The 27,909-nt window shown below is 42.0% G+C and overlaps 1 long non-coding RNA gene across 1 annotated transcript; it reads left to right on the top strand.

Annotated features, from left to right (window-relative positions):
• The first annotated feature begins 8,335 nt into the window (after nt 1-8,335).
• LOC144375892 (uncharacterized) lies at nt 8,336-13,594 on the top strand. Its single transcript, XR_013435744.1, has 3 exons — nt 8,336-8,474; nt 11,156-11,286; nt 12,848-13,594. It is a non-coding gene; the product is annotated as an uncharacterized LOC144375892 (long non-coding RNA).
• Nucleotides 13,595-27,909: the final 14,315 nt, after the last annotated feature.

Here is a 27,909-nt window from a genome sequence, read left to right as displayed (position 1 = left end):
GGGGCACTCGACCACTGAGCCACATCCCCAGCCCTATTTTGTATTTTATTTAGAGTCTCACTTAGTTTTTTAGTGACTGGCTACTTTCTAAAGTTGGCCTCATCCTCCTCAGCTGTTTGGGGGTAGATGGTTCACTATTGCACCTGAGCATGTGCCACCATTGTGCCAGGCCCTGGCTTTGTTTTGTCAGCTTTGTCACTATTGTGATAAAAAGATCTGAGAAGAATGATTAGAGAAAAATATGTTTATTTGGGGGCCCTCAGTTTTAGAGATGTTAGTCCACAGGTGACCAACTCCCTTGTTCTGTTGCTCTGTGCCCAAGGTGGGGCAGAACACCATGTGTGGTGGAGAAAAGCATCTCAACTCACCGAACCAGAAATAAGTGAGAGCAGGGGTGGGGTGGTGGGAGGGAGAGGACAAAGTAGCTTCACTTAATGAGGACAAAACATATACCAAAGGCAGCTCTCAGGGACCTACCTCCTCCATCCACACACTAGCTGCCTATACTTAACCCCCAGTTAATACCTATCAGAGGACTGATACATTGATTAGGTTAAGATCTGCATAACCCAGTAATTTCTCGTCCAAACTTTCTTGCATTGTTTCACACATGAGCTTTGGGGAGGAAAGGCAACTACTACCTAAACCATAAAAAGCCTGAAAGCAGGGCAACCTGCCATCATGTCATAAGAGTGCAGTTTCCCCCACCTCCTTCTGGTAGTGGGAACTGAAGTCAGGGGTGCTATGACACTGAGCTACTACCAGTCCCCAGCCCTTTTTATTTTTTTGAGACAGGGTCTTGATTGAAATTCCTACATACATTAATTGGCTCAAGTGCCAGAACCTCTCAATAGGGGCAATAGGGAATGGAACTGAGAGCACCCACTGCATTCTGAGAAGCAAGGAGAACACTGATATAAAATATATGATCAGCACAATATCAAAGATATCAGGAAGTGGAAATTACAGAGATGATGATCCTTCCTTTGCGACTGCTACAAAATGTCAGGGCATTAGATAGACCCCCATCTCCAGCACATCCTCTTCTCCATTTGCAGTCACACTTCTCTGTGTTGCCTCTGTTGATGTTGATGCCATAATGAAGAACTATACACATCCCTACTGTTAATTGCAAAGTATTACTTTTCTCCATGTGTTGCACTCCACTGAAGGTTAACTCTGTTTTTTTAGTATTTCAGGGAATATTTTTATGAGTTTGCCCAAAGAAGACCTAGGCTAGGAAGTGATGACACAGACATGTGTTGGGGACACTGTAATACCATTATTTAAAGAACCTAATTTACTTTTTTGCACCTTATTGCTCAGAAGGTACAGATAGGAAAGACTATCAGTAAGCAATGGAAAGGAATTATTTCCTCAAAATTATTTCTCACTTTCCTCCTCAATTGTTTTTGGTATTGATAACAATAAGACCTCTCATTGGAAGGTGAAGAATTTAGGTAATATTCTTTGCTTTCACCAAGAGAATGACAGGCCCCCATAGGCAATCTCTTTTTGTTTTGTACAGGGGATTGAACTAAGGGGCACTTAGCCATATCCACAGCAACCTCCCCCCTCCACCATTTTTTTTGAATTTTATTTAGAGACAGGGCCTCACTGAGTTGCTTATTGTCTGGCTAAGTTGCTGAGGCTGGCTTTAAACCATTGATCCTCCTGCCTAAGCCTCCTGAGCCACTGGGACTACAGGCATGCACCATGGCACCCAGCTCCCACAGGCTCTCTTGCAAGAAAGAATTTGGAGTACAGTTTAATGATTGTTCATTAGTAATACAATAATTCAAAAGTTTAAATCTAATGTTTGGAGTATACATTTGACTGTGAGCTCATTTGGTAGCCAAATCTGTTGGGGATAAGTTGAGGCTACTGTTTTTAAAATCTCAGCTTACATGTGCATGAGTAGGAATGATTGGTTATAGGACACTGTCTTGTTTTATTCAGCAAAAGTACACATATTCAAGCATAGAGTCTTCATGATTTGAATCCCATTGAGCTACAGTGGATTGGCCACTTAAAGCTGGGCAACTATCTATTATTGTTTCATCAGCCTCAAGACAGGGACTTTGAAGATGTTTTGTTAGAGTTCTGGTGGGAGACCTTGTTAAGCTGGAAGTCTGCACATAAGAGTGGATGCTTAGTGGTGGTGGGGATTGTGTTTGATGGACCCTGGGCAGTTGTGCTTTGTACTGTCTCAGCCTGGAGTCCCTGAGTTAGAAACTTGGGATACCACTGGTCTGCTACAAATCCTTGTTGGCTGGATCCTCTCTGGTTTTTAGGGAAGCAAAAGAGACTCTCCAAAGAGGAGGAAGACACATACCAACACATGATTTGACCCTAGTTCACACAAGACCCAGGAACCTGAGGTGACACCTCAGGTACTTTGGTCCTCAGGGATGAATGAGTGGGACTCCTGAGACTAGAATTGGCAGTTCCAAGCAATGCAGGAGGAGGCTCAGCTACACCTAGCTGGCTACCATAATCTAAGCTGCCTGGAAACACCCCTTCATCAGGAATCTGGAGGCCACTGCTTCAAATTCTTTATAATGCAGAATTTTTTACCCTGGAGGGGTTCCCTCTGCCACCTGTGAACACAGGTATGAAGAAGCATAATCTGAACATGCTCAGGAAAGTTCCAGCTTGTGCCTGTGTTTTTACTTGTGATGACAAGTCTTTAACCCTGAAAGAGTACAACTAATAAAATCTCCTGGGCCATCATGCACCCAGCAAAAAGGTATAGAATTTGTAGGGAAATCAGTGTGCCATAATAAAATTTCTTTAGTTTATATTCTAGCCCAGCAAAAAGGATATTTTTCTATTGCCAATATACTTCCCACAGCATTAATATGAACACTTGTGAAATCCAAAAGCACCTTGAAATAATTCAAAACAGGCATCTAGTCTTTAAAAAATATCCACAGAAGCACCTGGGAATAAATGACTGATTCACCATATTATTCTCCTGGCTCCACTAGGGCATTACCATTGTTTTCTGGACTACTTAAATGAGGAATGTCCATTTTACTGATCTGATTTGTGATTTATGCCACAATGAAATGGACTTCAAACTGCTTCAATAAAACGGTTGCAAAAGGAGTCAAGATGTGCTGTTATAGCTTAGAGTCCATGATGATCCCCAAACCTACGTTTTTTCAGCACCCACACGAGTTCACTCAATTGCACACAGTTTCAGGCTAGGAGAGTTCCTAGTGCCTTACAGCCCAGATCTTTGAACTGGCTTTCCTAAGTGTTTCAACTGAGCATTCGACGGAAACGTCCCACCTGCTAATTGTCACAAGTCTTACCAGCAAGAATAGGCACGAAGTCTTCCCAGTAAACGTTCCCCCTGCCTTCCTTGTTTGGAGGACACTGGTCACAGGTCCCAGTGCGCCACTTGCTTACTACAAGTAGTAGACTTTTCCCAGGCCTTCTGCCTGTGCTGATTGGCTTTGCAGTCAATGAAGGGCGATCTCTTGGGGTTCGGTTACCCTTCTGCCTTGAACTCACAGGCAGTGAAAACACAACCTGTGACAGAAAAATCGAGGCCCAGCCCTCTCAGTGAACACCTCTTGGAAGAAAAGTAGCCCTGGGAAAATAGAGATGCTAGGAACAAGAAAGCACCTGCACAGGGAACCACCAGGTCTCCTGAGGGAGACAAGGTTTGGGGAGCACTTGGAGTAGAGCCTCAACCTGGAAATCCACTAGGCGCTTCTTCCCCAAGGGCTGGTGAGAAACCCAGGTCCCTGTAGGGCTAAGAGAGGGCAGGCACCAGAACTTGGCTACGTATCAGCTGCTCAGAGGCCCAGCTCTATTTCCGGGCTGTTTTGCTACTGTGATTAAAAAGAGTCAACCAGCACAATTATAGAGGAGGAAGAGTTTATTTAAGGCCCCACAGTTTCAGAGGTCTTGGTCCATGGAAGGCCGGCCTCATTCCTCTGGGCTTTGGGTGAGGCAGAACTTCGCAGTGGCACAAGGAAGCAGCTCATGTTGTAGTGTGGTGGTAGGGGTGGGAACTCCACCTGCCAGGTAGGGATATATAACCCCTATCCACGCCCCAAGGGAATGGCTTCCTCAGGCTACATCCCACTGGCCTCCAGTTACCACCCAGTCAATCCCTTCAGGGATCCATTCACCCATTAAATCCAGGCTAATTAAGATCAATTCTTTCTCCTCCAGATCTTGCGTTGTCTCACACCTGAGCTTTTGGGGCACACCACACATAAACCTTAATACCACCTCCTGGAGGAACAAGTCTGCAGGCAGAAAGCCCAGGGGTGACACTGAGGAAATCCCTAGGAAAAGCATAACATTTACAGAAGTACAAACAATTAATAAAATTATTATAAGCCAATACGAAAACACAACAAAACGCACAGCAAAATTTACCAATAGAAAAATTTCTTCAAAATTAACAAAACAGAGAAAGCCCTACAAAAAAACTGCAAACCATGTTTCCTTGCACAGTGTGATCTTGGACTTTAATATCCCTGTGTGACGTAACTGAGACCTTTTCTGCCTAAACCTATATTGCCTAAGATTAAAAAGACACCAGTATTGGTGACACCTACAAGTCCCAGTACCTGGTGTTCCCTGAGTTCTATGTGAGTAAAAAAATCACAGGCGGCTGCATGCATAGTCAAAGCGGAACTCTCCATTGCAAAACCAAACTGGTTAGGAAAAAGAAACTGAGGATAGTGGTAAAGTGGCAATTGTTGAAGTGGCCTTTCAGAAAAATGGCATTCGCCTGTACTCACGCTTGTACCCGACTAAACCATCACCCACAAAGCTGAAATGGAGTTTGAATTTCTCAGGAATTTGGAACTTTCTTCCACTTAAATTGCAGGCACTGCTGCTAAACCTTAGTTCTTAGGACTAAACACCAGAAGCGGGAATAAACGCTTAAGAAATGGCCAATCCTGGACTTGCTTGGACCAAGAGCTCGCCCTCTGGTATTATGTCCTATCTCGCCATGACAAACGGGGACTCCAAAGACCAGGAAACCAGGGCGGTAAACCAGGACGAGATTAGGCTTCTAGCTTCGCCTCCAATCAGGACACTTTAAGGAGTGGAAATCACAGGCGCCTCTAAATTGATGCTTGCTAAGCTAATAGAAGCATGGCGCAGGGAGGCCAGGGATCCTGAGACAGAGGGGCAGCTTCCACCAAAACAAAACTCTTTGGCAGTGAAGGAGAGGAGTACGCTTGAAACAAAGCTGAAGGGCTCAGTTGCAGAGGCACCTTGGCCCTGCCAGCCTGGATGCCACTAAGGTCTGCTCCAGGCAACAGCAGAAACAGCACATTAGAACCCATCAGCGCTGTGTAGTAGGGGGTGCCAGCGAAAAACGCACCCACAGCACAACTAGCAGAGGCCAGACAAGGAGAAAGTGTGCAGGAGAGAACTGTGCTCTGGGATTCGGAAAAGGGCCTCAACTAGCCTTGTTTCCAGTGACAAACTTCCACTTTGGCGCTAACCACGGTGCTGTTACCTAGAATCTGGCAATGCAAAGAAAGGAGCCTTACTGCCACCCAGGCTTGGTACAAATATGTACTATGAACTGAAAACTGTCGGGTCCCCCTGCTGGTCAGAGAGTGAATGGGAACTTCAGGAAAGGCGAATGGGAAAGGCTGCACTAACAAACCTAGGATACACTGAGAAAGGGACCTTCCAGGGTGCAGAGAAACATTCTCTCCTGAGCCATGGCACAACTAATGGCAGTGCTGAAAGTAAAAGCAGGCTCCTTTCCTTTTGTGTGCACCACTAGTGAACCAAGATTCCAGTTGCTGGTGTCACTGGACCCTGCAAAAGCAAAAACCAGCTTATGGCTTTGCCGAGGTCAAAGTCATCGCATCTGGCTCCATAAGAGGTGCAGCAGGTAAATCTATGCCAGCTCTGAGAAGGCAGCAGCAATGTCGGTGAGTCAATGAAGCTAGTGAGATTTCCACTCCCATTGGCTGTCCCCAAACTCACACTTCATAACAAAAACTTTCTTTTTCCTGGCGAAGTCTGGGTCCCCGATTACCAAAGCCTCCAGTAACTGACCCAAAGGGCTGCACGTGGTGAGAGCAGGCTGAGTAGCGCCCAAGGCGGGCACCAATCAAGCTGGTCTAAGGGAAAAATAAGGCCTCCGGAACACTAACAGCTCTGCTAGCAAAAAGCAGTGATGGGCCCTTCTTGCATGCCACCCCTCCGTCTTGGTCTGGGACCCCTCTCCTCTTATAGATACCTCAGTGCTTTTAAGGCAAGTCAGAGAAACACATTGTTTTCCGATAGGAAACTCTGCCCCCGAACCTTCAAACTAGGCCTCCCTAATTGCTTAGCTGGTGTTCTTCTGTCAAATTAACTTTTTAAATGAGTCATTGAAGGCTTGTCTGTCTTGAGATGTTGCAATGGTGGCAAAGTTTCAAGCACTTGAATCCTCTCTTTCCACTCACTTTTCAAGTAAGACTGTGTTATGCTCGAATTCGGGACCCCCAAAGACCACCAGAGACCCAAGATCGATGTAAGTAGCAAAGAGGTGTTTATTGCGAGCTATCTTGGTCCTCCGCACGCACACACAGCAACTGGTGACGCTGAGAGGCCCGGAGCCCAGGGTTTGCAGCAGTTTTATACATTTTTTTGGAGAGGGCAGGGACTTCCCATACATCATAGCCTCTATTAGCAAATCATCACGCACCGCGGGAAAATCAAATAAAAACTCTAAAACATGATTAGCACATTCACTGGCGGGAACAAGTTGGGTAAGGGTGATTTGTCAGTATAAAAGGGGTATTCGTTTGAACTGATTGGTGTGAGCCAAGAGAGGTGTATGTGCTGAACTACATGGTTTCCCAACTTGTTATCAACCACCATAAACCTCTGGAAGGGTTATCTGGCATCCCAGGTATTTCCCTGTCTCATGCTGATTGGTGGCTGCTAGGGGGCTTCTATGGATCCCCACCTAGCCTGACTGAGTCAGTGACACCTGGAGCAGAAGATCTCTCCTGTTATTTGTAGATAAACAACTCAGCAGGGTGGGAATGTGCTTAGGAGTGCTCTGTCGGTTTTTCCAAGGACTAAGGTCATGTCCCTTTACTGGACAGGCTTTGCTCTGAGGTAGAGGCTGGTTTTTCAACTGAAGCCACTGAATTACTTTTTTCTACAAATTATTTCCACAAATTTTTGTATTTTCTACAAAAATTTCCACTGCACAGGTGGAAATTGCTATGAACCACAACTTTTTATGCTTCCCCCAAAGATCTGCACTACTGGAAGGGATGCCCCACAGAGACTGCACACTCTACCATGTGCATCTCCAGCAGCCCTTAGGATCACCCACACTCCTCTGGCTCTCATCAAATCAATTCCATCTTTTCCCCAGATGAACCTCGGTTGTTTGGAGCAGGGGACATGTGCCCCAGAGAGATAAGTGGACTCCATTTGGACCCTTATCTCACCTACTCTCAAGATGACTACTACAGTCTTCCCACACTATCTTACCATTTCCCCCTCTAGCCAAAACCCTATCTAGTACCTGAAGCATCTCCAGTTGCCTCCTTTGCTGTGGATCTTCAGAATGAAGGAAGAAGTGCCTTGTCCCCATAGGAAAAGTTACAGCCACCTTATCAGGATCAAGATGCCAGGGAAGAGAACAGTTTAAATAAAAACTGGGGGCCCATCAGTCCTATATCTTACTGATCCACCCCTTCCTTTCTTCTTTCCTTCCTTCCTTCCTTCTTTCCTTTCTTCCTTTTTTCCTTCTTTCCTTCTTTCCTTCCTTCTTGCATTCTTTGAAGTACTGCAGATTTAACCCAGGTACTTGAGGCATGCTGGGCAAGTGCTGTATCACTGAGCTAAACCCCCAACTCTTTCCCTCCACCCTATTCTTGCATCTTAGCAGAAATGTTAGAATTAGCACCCCTAGTGGTAAGGGTGACCAACTCCAGTTTAGGAATCTAAAGAGGAGTTTGGTAGGAGTTACTCCACTGAAGGAGTGTGCATCTGAGCTACTTCAAGCCTTCAAATTCAGTCTAATTCCAGTGTGGTGTGCACCTGTGAGAATGGCCAGACACTGGTCATGGTAAGGGCATATTCCCCACAAGGAGACGCTAAGTGTTTTGCAGTCTGAAACTGGCTGCATTCTGGGCAGGCTGGCAATATCAGGTATATCGGTGCCAAGCCATAGTTTCAACACTCCAAGGCCAACTGTAGGGCACAAAAAAACATGTGAATTGGAGCCTTTCACAGTGTCTGTCCTTGTTTGTCATTGAAAAGAGTGAACAAAGTGTAAACAGAGAAAGATAAATCTGTAAAATGTCATTAAGTAAAGCTTTATGAAACCAAAAAATGCAGCACAATAAAAAGACAATAACGAGACTTGTTAGGATACTATTGACTGAAAGAAGGTGACACACAACAGACATTCTCTAACATTTGAAGCAAAAATGCAGAAAGGAAGTTTGGAACCACAGCAGTGTGCACAGGTGAGCCTTGTGGGAAGTGTGGACACGGCTCAGAAGCTATGTCTGTCTTAGAGAGATACTAATAATACATGTTTATGTTTTCTAGGAAAACAAAAAAAAGATTTTCCTCTGCCTTGGTAGATTCAATGGCCTTTGTTGGGACTGAAATAATTAGGAAACAGCTGAACAAGACCAAAGGCATAACCTTTTTATGAATTTTAAGTTTTGTGTATATGGATGCATCACAGAAAGAACTAATTCCTCCAAAGGAGTTGTAAAATTGGAGAATTTACAATCCAATTAATAGGGAATTAAGATAGTTTGTAGAGAATGTCTGTTTGAGTGTGGTGGCAAATTCTCTCATCAGAGGGAGATGTAATTGTTTCTGGGGTGAGTAGTAATGATGATAAAGTTATTTGGGATAGCCCTACTTTTAGGTATAAAGAGAGATTTCAGAAACTCAAATGCTTTAGTTAAAAATAATCCTTAGGCCAAAGTGGCATATATTGAGGGTGGCATATCCTAAACTTTTTTCATAATCCCCTTCATTAGAAAAACTCCTAATTATAACAACTGTATTAATCTGGTCCCTGTCACTATAACAGAATCTCAGGAACCAGGCAATTTATTATGAAAATAAACACATTTTCTATGGGTTCTGAAGTTAGTGAGGTCAAAAACATGGTGCAGGCAACTGACAAGGGCCTTTGTGCTACCTTGTCCTATAGTGCAAATGCACAGGAACATTTGTGCTAGGGCCCACTACTGAAAGCCCTTTTGTAAAGGGCATGGAAGCCATTCATGCAGACAGAGCCCTGCTGGCTTAATCACATTTTTCAGGCCCCATCTTCCGATACTGTTGCATGGGGGGATTCAGATTCCTGTGAATAAGCTTTCAGGAATACATTCAAACCATAGCAAGCATCTCCATCTCCTTCTTTCCAATTTGAATTTGAGGCTCAATACTGAGGTAACAGGGGTCACCCCTGGGCCTGGTATTTCAGGTGAAGAAAAAGACCATGGCAACCAATGAGCAGCTGGTAAAAGAGAACATTCCCCAGGGTCAGTAACATTGAGATAGAAAGTTCACAATCCTTTTTGCCTCTTATCTCAACAGAGAACTGCAATGTGCACCTTATTCACCAGCCAAAAAGAGAGCATGTTCCATAGGTCTCCTGGATTGAAAATTCAAACTTCCCTCTGATCATTTAGTGTCAGTTTTTTAGTTTTATTGTGGCTCAAAGGACTTTGTTTGTGATGCTCTCTAGAAGAGATGGATGGATTTTAAGTACCCTATTCTCTAGTTCCTGCAGGGTGAAGAGGAGCTTCCTGAGTAGCACTCACAATACATTTATAAAGATTTTTTTCCTAATCCTTCCACATAGTGTCCCGTTCCTGGTGCTACTTATATTTAGGGTACAGTTGTTTCTTATAATCTAGGACTGTATTCAGTACTGAATCCAGGAGCACACCCAGCTCTGGGATAAAACTTTGTGTCTCTCCTGTGAAAAGAAAGCAGGAGTTCATGGGAACAGCATGAACCTGGGCCTAGTTGAGTTCAGATTACACAAGGCATCCTGAGTCCATGAATGTAATGCATCAATGTGAACCACTAAGAACCTAGAGAGAATTTCTTCTTTCACCAAACTGTGGAGTGAATCTTAGTGAAATTGCCAGAGAAACATGTACTGAGGACAGTGAATGCAGACATCATTGCCCCTAGTAGAAAGGGGAATGCATACATAGAAGGTGACATTAAATAAAACCCCTTTAAACTGATGGTTCTCTGAAATCACTGTCCACATTGGGCCATGCTGGTTGCTAGCCAGAAAAGGGGCAGGTCCCAAGACAAGTTCCACAACTATCAGTAGCAAGGCTGGAGTGTGGCTGGAAATATGTACACCAGGCCTAAGAGCCAAAAGTATTCTTATCATGAAAATGTGAGGAAGGAAAGTATACATCATTTTACATTTAGCTTATATTGGCTATAGATAAGAGAGGCATTATAATGCAGAATGGGAAAATTTGTGGACTAGTGAGACAGTTCACTTGTTGTTTCTGGATTGGACAATGTTCATAGTCAAGAAAATTCACACATAAGCTAGATGCAGTGGCTCTGGTTGGCTACCAGATGGGGTTACAAGTGAAAATTTCAGCATATATTCAGGAATGTTAGACATTTCTTTTAGTCTGACCCTAAAGAGTAAACTCATTGAATATTTGAATATCTTCTCTCTCTCTCTCTCTCTCTCTCTCTCTCTCTCTCTCTCTCTATCTATCTATCTATCTATCTCTCTCCTCTAGACCTCATCTTGAAATCTAGAATATCTCAGTTTTTTTTTAATCCAGTGATAACTAATATAGCATAAAGGGTTCAGTCTCTGGATAGAATCAGAGTTAGTATTATGGTGAAGGAGGAAGGGAAGTTCAAAAGGAGAATAGGAAAAAGGATGCCAATAAAAAAGAATGAGAGATGGAGGGAATATTCATCCTAGATTTCTGAGTTACTGTTAACATTTTTGGGTATCATTATTCAAGACAGGGAATCCACAAAGAGGGTAAACGTAGTGTTGAGTTTTTTGAGTAAATCCAGTGAAGGCGTTCAGTACAAAACAAGAAATTCACTTTTGGAGTATCAGACCTTGAGTTGGCAGAATATATTCATGTGGGAAATAGATTTACTCTCCTGCTTGGTATTTCAGGACAAAGGACGGGACAGGCCATTCAGAAGTGAGTGTATGGCATGAGAAGGATGCAGATACAGGTCCCCAGTGAACTCAAATTGTTAAAAGCTGAATCTATTACTGGATCCAAGTCCATGTACTCACCCCTGGTATCTAAGTACTTGGGAATCAAGATTTAAAACCAATCAGGTTTACTCAAAGTATGGCACTCTGAGAAGCTGAGGTGCAGACATCATTCCCAAAAGGGCCACCCCAGGGAACTCAGGTGCATGAATGTGATTGTAAATTGAGGAAAATTATGTGTAGAAAGCAATGAACAGGAAAAAGGTGTGATGGGGATGATCTTCTTAAGGGCATCTGTCTGCATTATAGTTTTCCCTCCTCAGAACATTCCAATCGACCTAAACTTCCTAGGAATAGTTCCTACATTTCTTTAGCCAGACTGATTACTTTTCTGCAAGTTAAATCTCACAGCAATTTACATGATTTGTGTTAACTGACGCACAGAAGTGAAGACTTAAGAGGTTCATTCCACATTCTGATGTAATCTGAAGGTCACCAAATGATCTAAGTACTGTCATTCTAAAGAAAGTCTACTTAGCAGTGAACACAGTGGTCAATTAGGTGCAACCTTTCTTTAAAATTTAGAATGCTTGGCAAAAAGGAAGAAAGTAAATCTTACCAAGGAAAAACTCAAATGATAGAGACTATATTTACAAATATTGAGGAAAAACTGTACATGATTTACTCTCTGTATAACTAAATAGATCTTTCCTTGAACAGAATTTTATAGTTTGAAAAAGACAGAATGGTACGTATGAAATCTATTTAAAAATATAAAACCAGGGTTGGATATGTGGCTCAAGCAGTGCTGCGCTCACCTAGTCTGTGTGGGGCTCTGGGTTTGATGCTCAAAGCCATATTAAAAAAATAAAGATGTTTAAAAAAATGGTTTAAAACAAAGAAAATGGGATGTTTAAAAAATATTAACCAAGAAAAGATTAAGAATATATTCCCATTTGTTTTAATGTTATATCCTCATTTAGTAGGGAACTCTACACGTTGTCATCATAGAAAAGTTAGAGTGGGTTTAGTATTGTTACTGAGGTTTACTTCTATCTCCAGCCTCACCTTGTGTTTGCTTCCTGATTTAATGGCAATCAAGTTGTAGATTTCTTCGGGTATTATTGTTGATTCAGTGTTGGTAGCCCTCTTTACTGTTAGCATTCATTCACCTTGATGGGATTTGGACATGCCAATGATTCAGAGCCTTCTGGGTGTGTCTAGTAATCATTGGCATGTGGGATAGCAACTGAAGTGCAGACCCTCCCTAAAGTTGGGCAGCGTCATCCAATAGGATGGTGGCTTGCTTGAAATAAATGTTGAAAGAACAAGGAAGCAGCAGCAGATGCCAGTGCTTCTCTTTTTGATGGCTACTGCCATTACTTGAGCATATCTGACTTTTGCTCCTTCACTCCTGCAAAGTGGACTGTGCAAGGGATTGTCCAGTGAGTTTCCAAAATCCTGGGATAGGTGTGGGTCATGGCCACCAGTGATTGGGATCCTGGCAATTACAAAAGTGGTATGAAAACTATCTATCAACAACATCCATTCAATCCAACACGGACATCCAAGATGATTGAATTTGCCCTTTAGCAGAAATGTACCCATAAGATCCTGTCTCCATATGTTCCACACCCTGTGTTTCAGGTCAAGAGGATCCCAGGAGAGTAGAAATTATCTTGCAAGTGGTCTCTGAAGACATTTTCCCCTCTGAGAGTCTGCAGCTATAGAGAAGTATTTTAACTACTGTGTGAGGGAGGCCTGGGATTGTGGAGAGTATGCTCCAGGGCCCCAGGCACTGCCAGCCATTGAGGAAGCAGATGCTGGGCCTTTGCCTCTGCCTTTGTATCCCAGGCTTTGCTTCCTTTCTGGGGATCATCAGGACTTCAACCGCGAAACACTTTTACCACCCTGTGGGTTTCTCAGCTCTGACTGCCCCATCCACGGATCCGGATTGCACAGCACTTTGAGAAGAGGCCCAGAACTGCCTGCCTGCCTGCCCTGGCCCAAGGCCTCAGACCCAGCAGGAGCCATCGGCCCCACCAGGAGAGTTGGACACCTCTAAGAAACCAGAAGACCGGTGCCCAGGCTGCCCCATTGGACCAAGGGATCCCGAGATTGCCCATACTCTTTCCAGCATCTTGATGTGCTGGTGCCAGGAGCCTCTGCCTGAGATTTCCACTCCCATGCGGAGGCTTTACATTTGAAGGCTCTGAACTTTTGGCTGCCTGCATTTGGCTTGAGAGCACTGGCATCTCCGTGAACATGCTGCAATGGACGATCCTCTGAGAAGAAACCATGTTCAAATAGACAATTCTCAGATTAGCAGTCGAGGGAGAAGTCTATGACTTCTTGGATTTTCATGAAATTTACTGTCCCTTGTATAATAAAATCATGGAAACAATCGTTTTCCACTAGTGTGCTTGATTTGCAGATTGGGAAATGAAAGGTGGGTTGGCTGAATGCCAGCATGGGCCCAGTGCAGGTGTTTTTTCTTGGCGAGAAAAGGGATGGATTCTGGGGTCCTCTTTGCACAGGTCCACACTGGGTTCTCCCTTGCCTGCGAATCCTGCCCAGTATCAATGTATGGGAAAGGTTCGTTACCAGAATTCTTCAGCTCATCTCACTTCTGTCATTGTTCTGGGGCCAAACAGTCACAGGACTTCATCCCAGAGTTGTCTGAACTTTTGGACCCCTTCCCTCCATTTCCTATAGTGAACTGCAAAAGTCTCACTTTTACATCTTTGACTCACCACAGGCAGATGTTTACTTTCTCAGATTCAAAATGAATATTTTCAGGAAAGGCAAAACATGCTAAGCAAAGTATGTTCCCAGAGAAACTGATGACCCAGATCAGTTGTAGACATGCGCATATGCCTTCAAGGAAGTCCTTCAATTTTCAGTTTTGGGCTTCCAAAAAAAATTCATTCTTTTTTTTTTCTAAAGAGTTGAGCACTACCAACAAAACCAGGAAGAACCAGATGTGAAGGACAGTCCCAAATTTAATACTTTGTTTCATGCACAATTTTAACGGCATCAATTGCAAAGTACATCATTGAAATTTTGGTGAAATATAAAATTTTGGTGCAATTGAAATATCCCTTGAATTCACACACCGGCAGTTCTCTATAATCCAACTTGCAAACTGTCACAAATAGAATTAGGAGTAGAGGCTACAGTTTTATCCCAGTTCCTCTTCAACATTTTGAAAGAAAATTGAGAGTAGACAGCCATGCTTCTTCTAATATTTCATAGAATTTACTGATGAAACTGCTAGGCCCAGAACTTTTACTTATTAGTGTTTCTTCCCACCCCCGCTTCCCCCAGTGATGGTCAGTTAAGCCAGGCTGGGCCTCAGACAAATGCTTTATACCACTCACCTCTATCCCCAGCCTCATTTTGTGTTTGCTTCCTGATTTAATAGCAATCAAGTTGTAGATTTTTTCAGGTGTTCTTGTTGATTCAGTGTTGGTAGCCCTCTTTACTGTTAGCATTCATTGAACTTGATGGGATTGGGACATGCTGTTCTGCTCAACTGATCCAAAGATGGTGTCACCACCCTGCTCCTACTTTACTCTCTTACTTCTTGATTTTTTCTAAAAATCTACCTTAACTGAATTTCACCTTCTGGGAAAGCAGTGGAGGATGCCCAGACATATTTTTCTAGTGAAAAATCAGATTTTCCAGGAAAAAAAATCTGGGCTGAAGTCCTTTAGTATACCAAGCAGGAAAGGTCAAGATCAAACATCATTTTCTTCTATGGACACTTACTGGCATCTCCTCTTCCTTATTCCACTTTCTTTTTCTGCTGAGTACATCCATCAGCCTCACTCCCTGTTCCTTCCAGACCAGGTTGAGTTTCAACCCAACTTCAAGAGATTTCTCTAGCAAACACTCTGTCATAATGGCAAGTGGCCCAGCAGCACCTCTATCCACCACCAACTTTCCCATGGCAAACATATGAAGACTTTGATCTTCAACACTATTCTCAACCAGAAGAAAACATGATTCTATATCAGAACAGCTCTGGAATATGTCCAAAAAGCAATACAAATGAATTATTGGCCTCTATGAGGTTCTGCCTCCTTTAAGGTGTTCACAGCACTTAAGGAATATACCACCAGGTGCAGTGGTGCACACCTATAATCCCAGAGACTTGGAGCATCACAAATTCAAGGCCAGCCTCAACAACTTAGCAAGGCTCTCAACAATTTAGTGACACCCTATCTCAAAACAAAATATAGCAAGGATTGTGGATGCAATTTTGGTGGTAAAGCACCCTTGAGTTGAATCTCTAGTACCAGAAAAAATAAATTAATTAATAGCAGATAATTTTTAAAATTACAGAATTTTTAAACCTAGAGAAAAATTTTTTTAAATATATATATAAATATTTATTTATATATATATAGTATAGAAAATATTGATTGTACATAAGGTATAGAAAATGCTTCACAGAATGATAATAAATTTTTCAGAACTAATCAGTAAATTTGAATACCTTCCTGTCCCCACATGGAACCCTATCACACACAACTAGAATTCAACAGCTCTGAGGAACCCAGACCAGCCTCTCTCACTGGCTCCACTCCTGGCGCCCCTGTGTCTCAAACACCCTCACACTCCACAAGACCAAAATCTAGTGACATCTTCTTGCCCATCTTCTGACCAACTTCCTGCTGCCTCTCCTTCTTCCCCTTATCCTGGGGGATTAGGGCATAAGGCTTCTGTTTTTTCTCTCTTTCCTTCTATTCCCAAATGTTAAATCTTCTGTTTTTTGGTTCACTCATTTATTCAGATTTCGTTTCTTTGTGTGCTGGGATTAAAAAATTCGGGCCCTTGCACATGCTAAGCACAAACTTTACCACTGAGATGCACCCCCATTAGAAGTATTTCAGGGCATCAAAAATGCTTCTCTCAAACTGGCACCATGGTGCACATCTGTAATCCAATGACTCTGGACACTGAGGCAGGTTTGAAACCAGCTTCAGCAACTTAGTCAGACCCTAATTTCACAATAAAAATAGCAGGGACTGGGGATGTAGGTTAGTGGTAAAGTGTCCCTGGGTTCAATACCCTGTAGCAAAAAAAAAAAAAAAGTTTAGGCACTGCAAGGGGGTGGAAAGCACCCTGAAAACAGCATGGCCAGCATACATTAAGAGTGATGAGGGCAGCTGAAATAGGAGGTCCTGAGCACTATGGGGAATAACCAGGGTAGAGCAGAGAGAGGGTATCATGAGAACCATGTAGGCAACCCAGCTCACAGCACTCAAGTTCATGCAGAGGAGAAGCCCAGAGAGTTAAGTGCTGAGACAGCTACTTATGGTTTCAAAGGCTGTATCCAGTCCAGAAAGAGTAGTCTGAAGATTTCTGCTGGCTTTGGCCATTAATGACAGCCTCATCCTGACAGCAAGGGCCGGACTGACCTGAGCCAAGAAGTGAAGGGTGAGCTAGTGGACAAGGTCAAGTCTTACAGTTAATAAGACCCAGAAGGTACAATAGGTGGGGTGGAGGCCTGAGATGTTAAGGGTGGGACTTGTATGGCTTTTAAGATGAGGCACAAACATGTGTAGATGACCATGGGAAGGAATTGTATTAAGTAACAGCAGCACGTAGGGCACCTTCTGGTACCAGCCACTGTTCTATGTGGTTTACATTAATTAACCCCACAATTCCATCTTTTTACAGATAGGTAAATTGAGTGACCAGGTTTAATTAGCATACCCAAGGTCTCCCTGCTGGTCAGTTTTAGAGCTGTGATTGGAAATTTCATGGTTTTCACCAGAGTCTTTGCCACCAACCACCAAGCAAGTGACTCCAGGAGGAGTTGCAGTCAAGGAATGGAATATGGTGAAATTGAAAGCTGGAGCATGGGATCAGTGCCTGAAATTAGTGCTGTCAATAATGGAAGGGAGCCTTTTTTGTTGAATGCCAGAGGGCAGACCACATTTAGGTTCTTTGAGACTTGGGGATCCTAGACTTGGAGGGCCTCTTTCTGAGCAGAGGGGGAAGAGAAATGTCATATGGCCTGACCTGGGGTGGAAGAACCACAGGATGCAGGAAGGGAAAAAGCTGCCAGGAAAACTCAATGATATTCTAGAAGCTGGAGAGAGGAGAAGAGAGGCAGACCACAGGGCTGAAGGAATAAGGGCCAAGCACAGGAGTCACAGGTGGGAGGGAACCATATATGGCAGTGATGGGCTGGTGACTAAAAGAATGGGAGATGATGAGAAGAAAGACTTCTCTTTCTGTTCAGCTGTCTCAGGGTCTGCAGCTTCCCCTCCCTCACTGATGCTGCCCACCAGTCTTCCTGAAAGAATCTTTAGTCAAGTGATTGCCATACTAAAGGAATCCCATGGCAGATATTCCCACTTCTATTATTCCTAGTCGAAGCTCAAAGAGAAAGCAATAAAGACACACAGATGGGGAAGAAAGCAATGAAACTGTTCCTCACACAGGACATGAGGTTCCATTCAGAGGGAACAAGGAATGCTGGGGAAAAAGCACAATTGTCCATCATCCCTTACTCAATACACAGTACTGGAAAAACAGCAACACTAAGGACTCCTGCTCTTTGGAAGATGCTATGAAGAAAATGAAATGACAAGCCATGAATTGAAAGAAAAGATTTGCAAAATGTAGATCTGAATCCCGTATAGAGAACTCCTGAAACTCAATAAGAAAACAACACATTTTTTTAAATGGGCAAAAGATTGGAGCAAACACTTAACCAACAATATACTCCTGGCTGAGAAGACATGAAAATATGTTCCACATCATTACTCATTAGGAAAATACAGACTGCAGCCCTAGTGAGATAGCACTACTCATTTATTAGGCTACAATTTGAAAACAAAAAGAATAGCAACAAATGACAGTGTCAAAAGCTAGTGAGGATGTAGAGCAACTGGAATTCTCATTCACTGCTGGTGGAAAGTAGAAATGATACAGTTGTTTAATAAAAATTCCAACATATGTTTACCTTATGACTCAACAATGCCACCATTAACCATTTATCCAACATAAATCAAAACATATGTCCACATGTCTGTGCACCAATGGTTGTTGTAGCAGTTTTATTTATAACTATTTATATCTGTCTATAGAGACAAGACCTGCCTAGTGTCACTTGGAGCAGGATATAACATCTCTGGACCTCTGTTTTTACAGACACTGAATCAAGATGAAAAAACATCCTCGCCCATCCAGACATCTGCATTTGTGAACCAGAGCCTTCTCAGGCACATCAGAAAAACTCACTCAGAACCCAGGAAACCCTCCAACTGGGACACCCAGACCAAGACAGGAAAAGATCCCCAGGACATTTCAGCAGTCAGCTTAAAGGGCTGAAGATGTAGTATCAGCAAGCCAGGGGAGGGGACAGTCACTGCTTTTCCTCCCCGACTCCACAAGGCTCAGCACAGATGAGTTTCCCTCTTTGGCATATCAGCACCTGTGCAAGCAAGGACAGCCTCACTGGACAGCTACAGAAACAGAGGTGATGATATATATAAGTGACCAACAGTGGCTGAGAGCCACTTGAAGTACTCTGGGAACATGGTCTGATACCCTCACCTGGCCCACTCATGATGTGAGGTTCCTGTTCCTGATCAGGTGCCCAGGGACAGGTTTGTGAGTGGACAGAGAGGAGGAGCACTCACCTTCACACAGATGTCACAGCTTTTGCAGTGGAAGGTTCAGGGCAGGCGGTTAAAATAACAGGTGGGATATCACGGCATTTCATATAACCTGCCATTCACTTGTGCCATGTAGGAATCCTCAGGGTCCTGCTCGAAGGTGGTTTGGGACATGGAGGAAGCCCTTGAATCACTATACTGCTCAGGGCAGCCCCATAGCATCACTGGGCAACAAGTAGGTCGGGTGGAGGTGGACAGGGGAATTTGGTCCCTGTTGAGTAAGCTGACCATTCAGATGGGCAGCAGTCAAAGAGAAGGGGCTGTCCAGCCTCAAAGCTCTATATGTTGCTCCCCCCTTTGGAATAGTAATCAGTGCTTGGAATTATGTGAAATGGGAAGGAGGAGGAGTGCACTGCATGGTTTTTGAAGAGCCTGGTGGCCTCTTGTGCCAACCTGCCCAGGCCTCTCTTTTAAAGCAACTGGCAAACCTCCAGGATTCTGTTTTTTCACACTTCAGTGGCTTGGAAAATGAAGTGTCAGGGCCCTAGTAATGATGACAGGATAAGAAGGGATGCTGAGGTCACAGGTGGGGTCAGCCCTTTAGAAATAACCCCCGTAGGCACCAGCCCTTTGAGTGCCCCCCCTCTCCCACGGGTCTGAGGCCTTACCTCTGGGTAAGATGCCTGGTTCTGATACATTCATCGAAATGAGGATATACAAAATTTTGCCCCAGAAGACCATGGCCACTGGAAGAGCCCACTCTTTTTTGGGCCAGTACTCAGCATATGAAACCAGGGCCAGACTCAGTTCTAACTTGGGGCAACCCAGAGCCCCAATGAGGCACTGCTCACCTGAGGTCAGACTCACACACCTTAAGGGCAGATCTGAATATCCAGGCGAGAGACAGACCAAATTCATTCCACCACATGTGACCAGCATTATCAGCTGGTGACATGTTCTCTAAAAGTTATCTAAAAGCCTCAGGCTCCCCATGTCTCTGTGCTTCTAACTAAATATCCTCCTTCCCCTTTTGGGCTTTCTCCACTTTCCTGCCTCTGCACTCTCACTGTCTATTTCCTGACTGTCTCTTGGTGAGAAACCCAACAGCTGGCATGAAGACTCACAGTAATGTGAAGAACACTGTGCTCAGAGAGACCAGTGCTGTCACATTAAAACAAGCCCAAAGGCTTGAGAATAGCCAGGATCTGACTAGGGGTGGGGGTGGGGACAATAAATCATTTGAGATAGTCATGCTCTGATGCGTGCTCTCAAACAAATGAGAGCAAACTGCTCCTTCTCTTTGGTTGGCACCCAGAGTAGCATGACACAAGTGTGACATCAAAAAGGTTCCAGAATGGGGACTCTGGCTGCTTCCAGTGCCCTCTGAGAGCAACCCTCCCCTGCCCTCACATACACACCTGTAGACTGGGACATCATGCTTTTCCAATGGTGGCTTTGCTGGAGCTGGTGAGGATGGGATGTGGTTTGTCCCCCAAATGTTCATAGGCTGGATGTTTGGTCCTGGGTGTGGCAGTGTTGAGCTGGTAGCACCTGCAAGATCTGGGGCCTAGTGGGAGGTAACTGTGCCTCTGGGGATGAGGCCCTTGGAAAGGAGTAATGAACTTCTCACTGGCCCCCATTACTTCTCGTGAGAGAGGGTTGTTATAAAAAGTACAAGACTCATCCTCCTCAGTTTCTGGCGATTAAGTCTCAACCCCTTGCATATCCTCTCACCATGATGCCATTCACCATGTTTTGAGCACTCTCACCAAAGGTTAGTCACAGGGGCGGTAAAATGTTTAACTCTGAGCTAAATAAACCTCATCTCTTAATAAAGTATCCATTTTGGGGTAGTTTGTTAGAGCCAGAGAAAGCAGGCTAATACAGAGACCATGTATTATGGTTCCTGGGGAGATGGCATGGGAAGAAGTTTGGTGATGGTTACCCACTCTCAGGCCCAGTGATAATTGAAGCAGGCAGTGTTCATTGATCATTCTATCTCTATTTCTTGTAACCGAGTTTCAGTTTGGGGAAGAAGGTATCAATCTACACAACTAAATAACTTTCCAGTTTCCCTCAAAATGAAAAATAAAATGTGTTGGGGATGTGACTCAATGGATAAGCAACCCTGGGTTCAATCCCTGATGATGAATAGGATGATGGTGATTATGATGATACTTGTACATGTTTATGGCATACAACATATTTTGAACCATGTATACACTGAAGAATGGCTGAGTCAAGCTATTGAAAATATACACTCTTTCATATACTTATTTGTGGTGAGAACTCTTAAAATCTACTGTCTCAGTCATTTTCAAGTGTATAGAACATTACCAACTGTAGTCATTCTGTTGTACGTTGTTATTAACTGTTGTCATTATATTGTACATTAGATCCTTGAAACTCATCCCTTCCATCTAAGTGTAATTTGGTCTTCTGTGACCAGCGACTAACCAGAGTAAAGCCAAGCCACCCATGCGCCACTGGCAGTCACTACTCTGCTATCTATTTCTTACTTTTTTTGATATTTTTAAAATGAATGATAGCAGACTGCATTCAATTCCTATTACACATATAGAGCACAATTTTTCATACCTCTGCTTCTATATATATATACTATGTTCACACCAATTTTTGTCTTCATACATGTACATTAGATAATGATGTCCACCACATTCCACCGTCATTGCTAACCTCCTCCCCCCTCCCTTCATGTCCCACCTTTTTTCCCTAGGTAGAGTTTGTCTTTTCTTTCCATGCTCCACATTCCTACCCCACTATGAGTCAGTCAGTTTATATCAGAGAAATATTTGACTTTTGTATTTTCTTCGGGGAGATTGGCTCACTTCACTTAGCATTATCTTCTCCAACTCCACCCATTTATCTGCAAATGCCATAATTTTATCCTCTTTAATTGCTTAGTAATATTCCATTGCGTACATATGCCACTCTTTCTTATCCATGTTTACTAAAGGGCTTCTAGATTGGTTCCACACTTTAGTTATTGTGAATTGTGCTGCTGTAAACACTGATGTGTCTGTGTCCCTGTAGTATGCTTTTTTTAGGTCCTATGAGTTCAGTTTTTCTAGATCCCATATGTAGGTAAGGTCATGTGATACAGTATGCCTGCCTTATATTGCCTAGTAAAATGTCTTTTGGGCTCATTCATTTTACACCAATGACAGGAGTTTCTTATTGGCTTAAAGACTTAATAGTGTCCCCTTATGTTTCTAAACCACATACTCTGTACCCATTCCTCCACGGATAGGCCCAGCTTTTTCTATTTCTTGGTTATGAAAATAATGCTGAAATAAACATGGGATGCAGATGTCTTTTAAACTCTGATGCCATTTCCTTTGGATATATACCAAGCAGTGGGGTTCTTGCACCATAGGGTAGTTCTATTTGTGAGTGAGTGAGTGTGTATGTGTCTGTGTGTGTGTGTGTGTGTGTGTGTGTGTTTGTGTGTGTGCGTGCTGGGGATCGAACCCAGGGCTTTGTGCATGCAAGGCAAGCACTCTCCCAAGTGAGCTCTATATGTAATTTATAAAGAAATTTCCCGTAATAATTTCTATAATGACTGTGCTAATTTACATTCTCTCAAACATTGCATACAAATTCCACTTTCTCCACATCCTAACGAGACCTCAATCTTCTTTTGTCTTTCTTTCCTTTTCTTTTATTTATACTGGGAATTATACCCAGGGTAACCCTGAGATATATCTCTAGCCTTTTTTACTTTTTATTCTGAGACCAGGTCTCAATATATTGTTGAGGTTTATCTCGAATTTGTAATCCACTTGCCTCAGCCTCCTGAATTACTGGGATTAAAGGCATGTGCCATCAATCCTGCTTCTTTTGTCTTTTTAATAATATCTATTCAATAGTTGTGATATGGTGTCTCATTATGGTTTTAATTTGCATTTCTCTAATGATTAGGAATGCTGAGCATCTTTTTCAAATTTCTGTTGGCCAGTTGGGTTTCTACTGAGAATGCAGTAATGTTTGTGTCACAATATACCATCAACTTTTATGTTGATTTCTGTTGTAGCAAAGGAAGGAGGGATGATGTGCATTAGGACATGAGAGAAGGTCAGGAGTGGTACTGGAATCATAATAGCCAGGTCTATTGAGCTTTGGAGCAGGCCATGCTAGCCTTATTTTTTTTTATTAGATATATGTGACAGCAGAATGCATTTTAATTCACTGTACACAATTGCAGCACAACTTTACATTTCTATGGTTGTATAGGATGTAGTGTCACACCATATATGCAGTCATACATCTCATTAGGGTAATAATTTCCATCTCATTGCACCATCATTCCTACCACCATGTCCCCTCCCAAACTCTGCCTCCACTTTGTTCCACTAAAGTGCATCCATTTTTCTTATGTCCCCAACCCCATTATTATCAGCATCAACTTTTCAGAGAGAACATTCAGCCTTTGGTTTTTGAAATTGGCTTATTTCACTTAAAATAAGAGCTACAGGATACGGGGAGATCAGGGCAGAATTGGGCAGGTGGCCTCATTTTTTTTGGAGGTACTGTTTTGGGGAAAGGCTGTCTAATTTTGTCTATTTTCCCATACATCATATTGTAATCTCAGAAACACTCATTGTCCCTCCATTTCAATACACAGCCTCCATGGCAGTCCCCCTGGGCATTGACCTGGGTTTGCAATCCTGGTCCCTCTGCTGCTTGTGCTGCCTCAGGGAAGCCATGGGCAGAGTAGGGAAATATCTGTCTCCCCCAGCTTTTGCCCAATCCAGGCTGAGGCTGGGAAGCACATGGTTATTCCAGGACTCAAACTCAGGGGTCACTCAGGATTGTCAATCAAAGCTCTGACTTCTGAACCTTGGTTCTTGACTTTGAATCCAGAGAATTTCTACCATATTTACACAATGAAGGATTTCCCACAGGCCCAGGCCAGGGACTAGTTAGCCAACCTTATTTTAATGACTGGATTTTATTGATCCTTCTGTCATTATAGGATAGATGGCCAAGAGCAATACTCCATGCTATTAACCATTTCTGTGAGCTGGTTGACATCAGTGGTTACCTGCAAGGTTGCTTTGCAAAAACTGAGACATTACTCACTACCCTGCCTCCACCTCTGGGAATATTAGCAGTCTCAGTGAGAGCAACTAGCAGAGAGGGGAAATATCTCAGAAAACTTTACATCTGCAATTTCAAAATCCAGTTGCTTTTTTGTGACTGGTGGCAGCAGCATTTACAGTGACTCAGATTGTTTTCAGCACTTTTAAGTCCAATCTCTCAGATCAACATAAATATGAGATAGGAAATGATTCAGGATTAAATTGGGTTAAAAGAACCATGGACATCATCTGGCCCAATTCTTTCACTTGACAAAAGAAGGAAACCATAAACCTCAACAGGAGAATGAGCTTCCTGAGACTGCAGGCCAGGTGACAGCAGAGCAGGACAACAATTCAGGGCAGAGAAGGCAAGCACTGCAAAAGTGACCCAGACCACAAGAAAATGACCACTAAAGTCCTTCATCCTCTAATGGAACTCTCTCCAGGCCCCAGTGCCCAATGGTGTCCCAGTGCCAAATCCCTCCCTCCAAGGTGCTCTACCCAAATCTACCCTACCTACTGCTCTTCCCTGCCTCTTCCCACATCCAAGTTTATTCTGTTTCCAGGATAAGCATTCTCATCCTAGTAACTTAAACTGCTCCATGTTCAAAAGCCTGACAGCCCTGTTATCTCTCAGACTACAGAAGTTTGGGGTGAATTCCTATTTATTTTCAATTGTCTAACTTATTGGCACAAATGTACTCATAATATCCTTATGCTATCTTTCCAATATCTCAACACCTTGGTGACAGCCCCTTTTTCATTCCTAATATGATTTATTTGGGCCTTCTCTCATGTATTGTTTAACAGTCTCGCCTAAGGCGTGTCTTTATTATTAATTTTTGCAAACATCACTCTTGTGTTTATTTAGTTTCATTATTTATGTCCTCACATTTATTAATTTCTTTTTTTCAACTTTCTTTAGATACTCTTTTCTTTTATGCTTATGCTGATTCCTTAAATGATATACTAAATCCTTAATTTTCAGGTTATGAGTTAAAAAACTTTGGTTGTGTCTTTGCCAATTTCTCGTTTTAATTCTGACAAGTTTGAGTTATACAATTTGGAACTTTATTATTAGGTTCATGCAAGTTCAAAAATGTTATTTCTTTTCCAGTAAATTGTCCATTTCACTTTATGTTCTGTCTCACAATTCTTAAAAATGCTTTATGTCTTAAAGTCTGTTTCATCTGCTATCAGTTTTATTAGCTCACTATTTTTTTTTAGTAATAATTGCCTGATGCAGTATTTTTCATTTGTTTTATTTAATCTTTCTGTGCCACAGTGTTTTAGGTTTGCATTTGATCAATAGCATATAGCTGCCTTTAGGTTTTTAATTATTTTTTAATCCAATTTGTGAGCTTCTGACTTTTAACTGGTTAGGATCATTTAACTTATGTTTACTTTATTAATTGAAGTAATTTTATTTTTTTATCATGTTGTGTTATTTTTTGTCAGATTTTTTCCACCTCTTTTCTACCTTCCAATGAACTGAGTGAATTTTTCTTTATTGACCTATTTAACAGCTTAATGTTTTTTCATTATGTTTTTATTATTCTATTTGTTTCACTTAAAAATTTTTAAGACTCATACTTGATGTACAATGTGTTAAGGTCATTAATTACTCTAAAGCCTTTTTCAGATAAAAATAAGGACCTACCATGTCAGGCCATATTGGAATATGAGACAAAAGGAAAAACAATCAGTCATATTGATCTTGTGTTTATTGAAATTTTAATATTTGTGCATCATGGACTTTTGTTTTAGTTTTGGTTTTAAAATATCGCCGTAAAAATGTCCTTTATCTTAATTTTGACTTTTTGGATGTTCCTTTACCTTTTGGGCCCAAGGTAAGCACCATTTATTTCTAGCCCTACTTAGAACTTTACCTCTGTTTCCATGTTGTATATTAGTTTTGCCACTATTTTAGTTTGACTTCATTTGATTTTCCAAATATTCTATCCTTGCTGTTTTTTGATATTAATTGATTTTTTAGATTTCCTATTGTTGTTCACCATTTTTTCCTGCTCATCATTGTTTCCTGTATTACTCTTTTTTTCCCATTTGATTTTTCTTCTTTCTGAAATATTTAAGGTTTGAGTGGAAATTTTTATTAGATCCTGTGTATGTCTTTATTTTGCCCTCATCCTTGAAGTATTATTCCATTGGATGATTAGGATAATGTCCAGAAGTCTTCCACCTTCTTGTTCTCCCTTGTAGGCAATCTGTCTTTCTCACAAGTTGTTTTTAAATTTTTATCTTTGTTCTTGATGTCCTGAGGTTTCCTTTAATGTCTCTAAGTGTGGGCCTTGTTTTATTTATCCTGCCTGGGATCGCCTGTGTTTCTTTTATTTAAGATTTGTTAATTCTTAAAAATATGCAGCCATTATCTCTTTAATTTTTTATTGCCATTGTTGTTTCTATATTTTCTTGGACTCCTACATTTCACTTACTCTTCTGATCTCTAAAATTCTTAAAGTTTTCTGTGAGTTCCATCTTTTCAACCTCCTTGTGCTTCATTTTGGTAAGTTTCTTGGAACTGCCCTCCACTTTATTAATTTTCTCTGAAACCTTAGTCTTCTAACTATCTAGAATTTGTTTTAATTCAAATACAACTTTTTCAAAAGTTATATTTGCCTCTTTTTCAAATCTTCTTATAATTTTTCTAAGCTTAATTATTATTTTGGAGCTTTATTTCTTCCTTCATAAAACAAATTTTAAGTTTTGTATATGTAACTTATTCTTATGGTTCAAAAATCAAAATAGCATAAAACATAAACATTTAAAAGTCTCACTTCTGGCCACATTGCTCATACAACATCTATATCTCAAATTCTGTGGCCAAAAATATTTATAATTTTTATATGTATTTATAAGTGTTAATATAAATACAGACCCAGATATAAATTTTTGTGGCTTTCCTGACCCTTTTTCTTAGATAAAAATTGACTAACTATATATACTGTTTTCTTTGGTTGCTTTTTTCAGTTAACAACACATCCCTCTCTTCACATTGGTATGCATGCATCAGACACAGAGCATTCCTAATAGTGCTTTGTGTAGATGGATCATGTGTTTTTGTTTTTTTGGTTTTTATTAAATCAGTCTTCAAAAGAAGAATGTGGACTGTTTCCATTTTTTTTTTCTTTCTCTTACAAATAGTACTGTAGTCTTCTTGTACATGGTCACTTCTTGACCAGGACAATATCTTTCTTCATTAATTGTTGACAAACTTGCATTCTTTATCTATCTTTCTATTCCCCTGATTTTCTGGAACTCTAGTTTTTCCATTTGCTGTGTACTCATTTTTTTGTGCACAGTGTGTGTTCTTCTCAGCTTCAATGTATCTGTGTGTTTTGAAAAACTCCTTTCATCCTACTTTATGAATGAGTTCCTCCAAAGCTTGCTTTCTTTACTTCCATGCAAATTCAAAATAGCAGCCCAGGAACAATCTTCTATTAAAGCTTGGGAGTTTCCCACACTTCTGAATAACAGATACTAACTTGAATTTACATGACACACAGGACCTGAGTTTTGATTTCTCAAGGGACAATTTTTCACCTTGAGCCCCGGCAGACACAGACATGCTTCCTTGTCACCCAGCTGTACCAGTGCACAGGACTTTTCCTAATCTATATTATCCCTGGGGGTGTGACCTCCAGAATACCAGCTAAAAGGTCTAGTTCCAGCTGACTTCCCTCTACATGGTCCAGGACCCTTCTCCTGCTACTGTGTGAGTATGAAGCCCTATACCTGAGTTTCAGGAGCTGTGATATCATGACCACCATATGCTTCTCCATCATCAATTTCTCCCAGCAGCTCCTTCCAAATTCTCCAGGAATAGGCTTGTGGTTCTGGTGTTCTTCCTTTCTGACTTATGCACTTGTCCATTTATTTTTAATAACTCTGGTAATGTCTTATCCAGGTATGTGGGCAGAAGAGTTTATATTATCCAACATTTCCTATCGTC

Source organism: Ictidomys tridecemlineatus, chromosome 3 (genome assembly GCF_052094955.1).
Source record: "Ictidomys tridecemlineatus isolate mIctTri1 chromosome 3, mIctTri1.hap1, whole genome shotgun sequence".
In the NCBI taxonomy this organism is placed as follows: domain Eukaryota; kingdom Metazoa; phylum Chordata; class Mammalia; order Rodentia; family Sciuridae; genus Ictidomys; species Ictidomys tridecemlineatus.
This window is presented reverse-complemented; position numbering and strand designations above follow the sequence as displayed.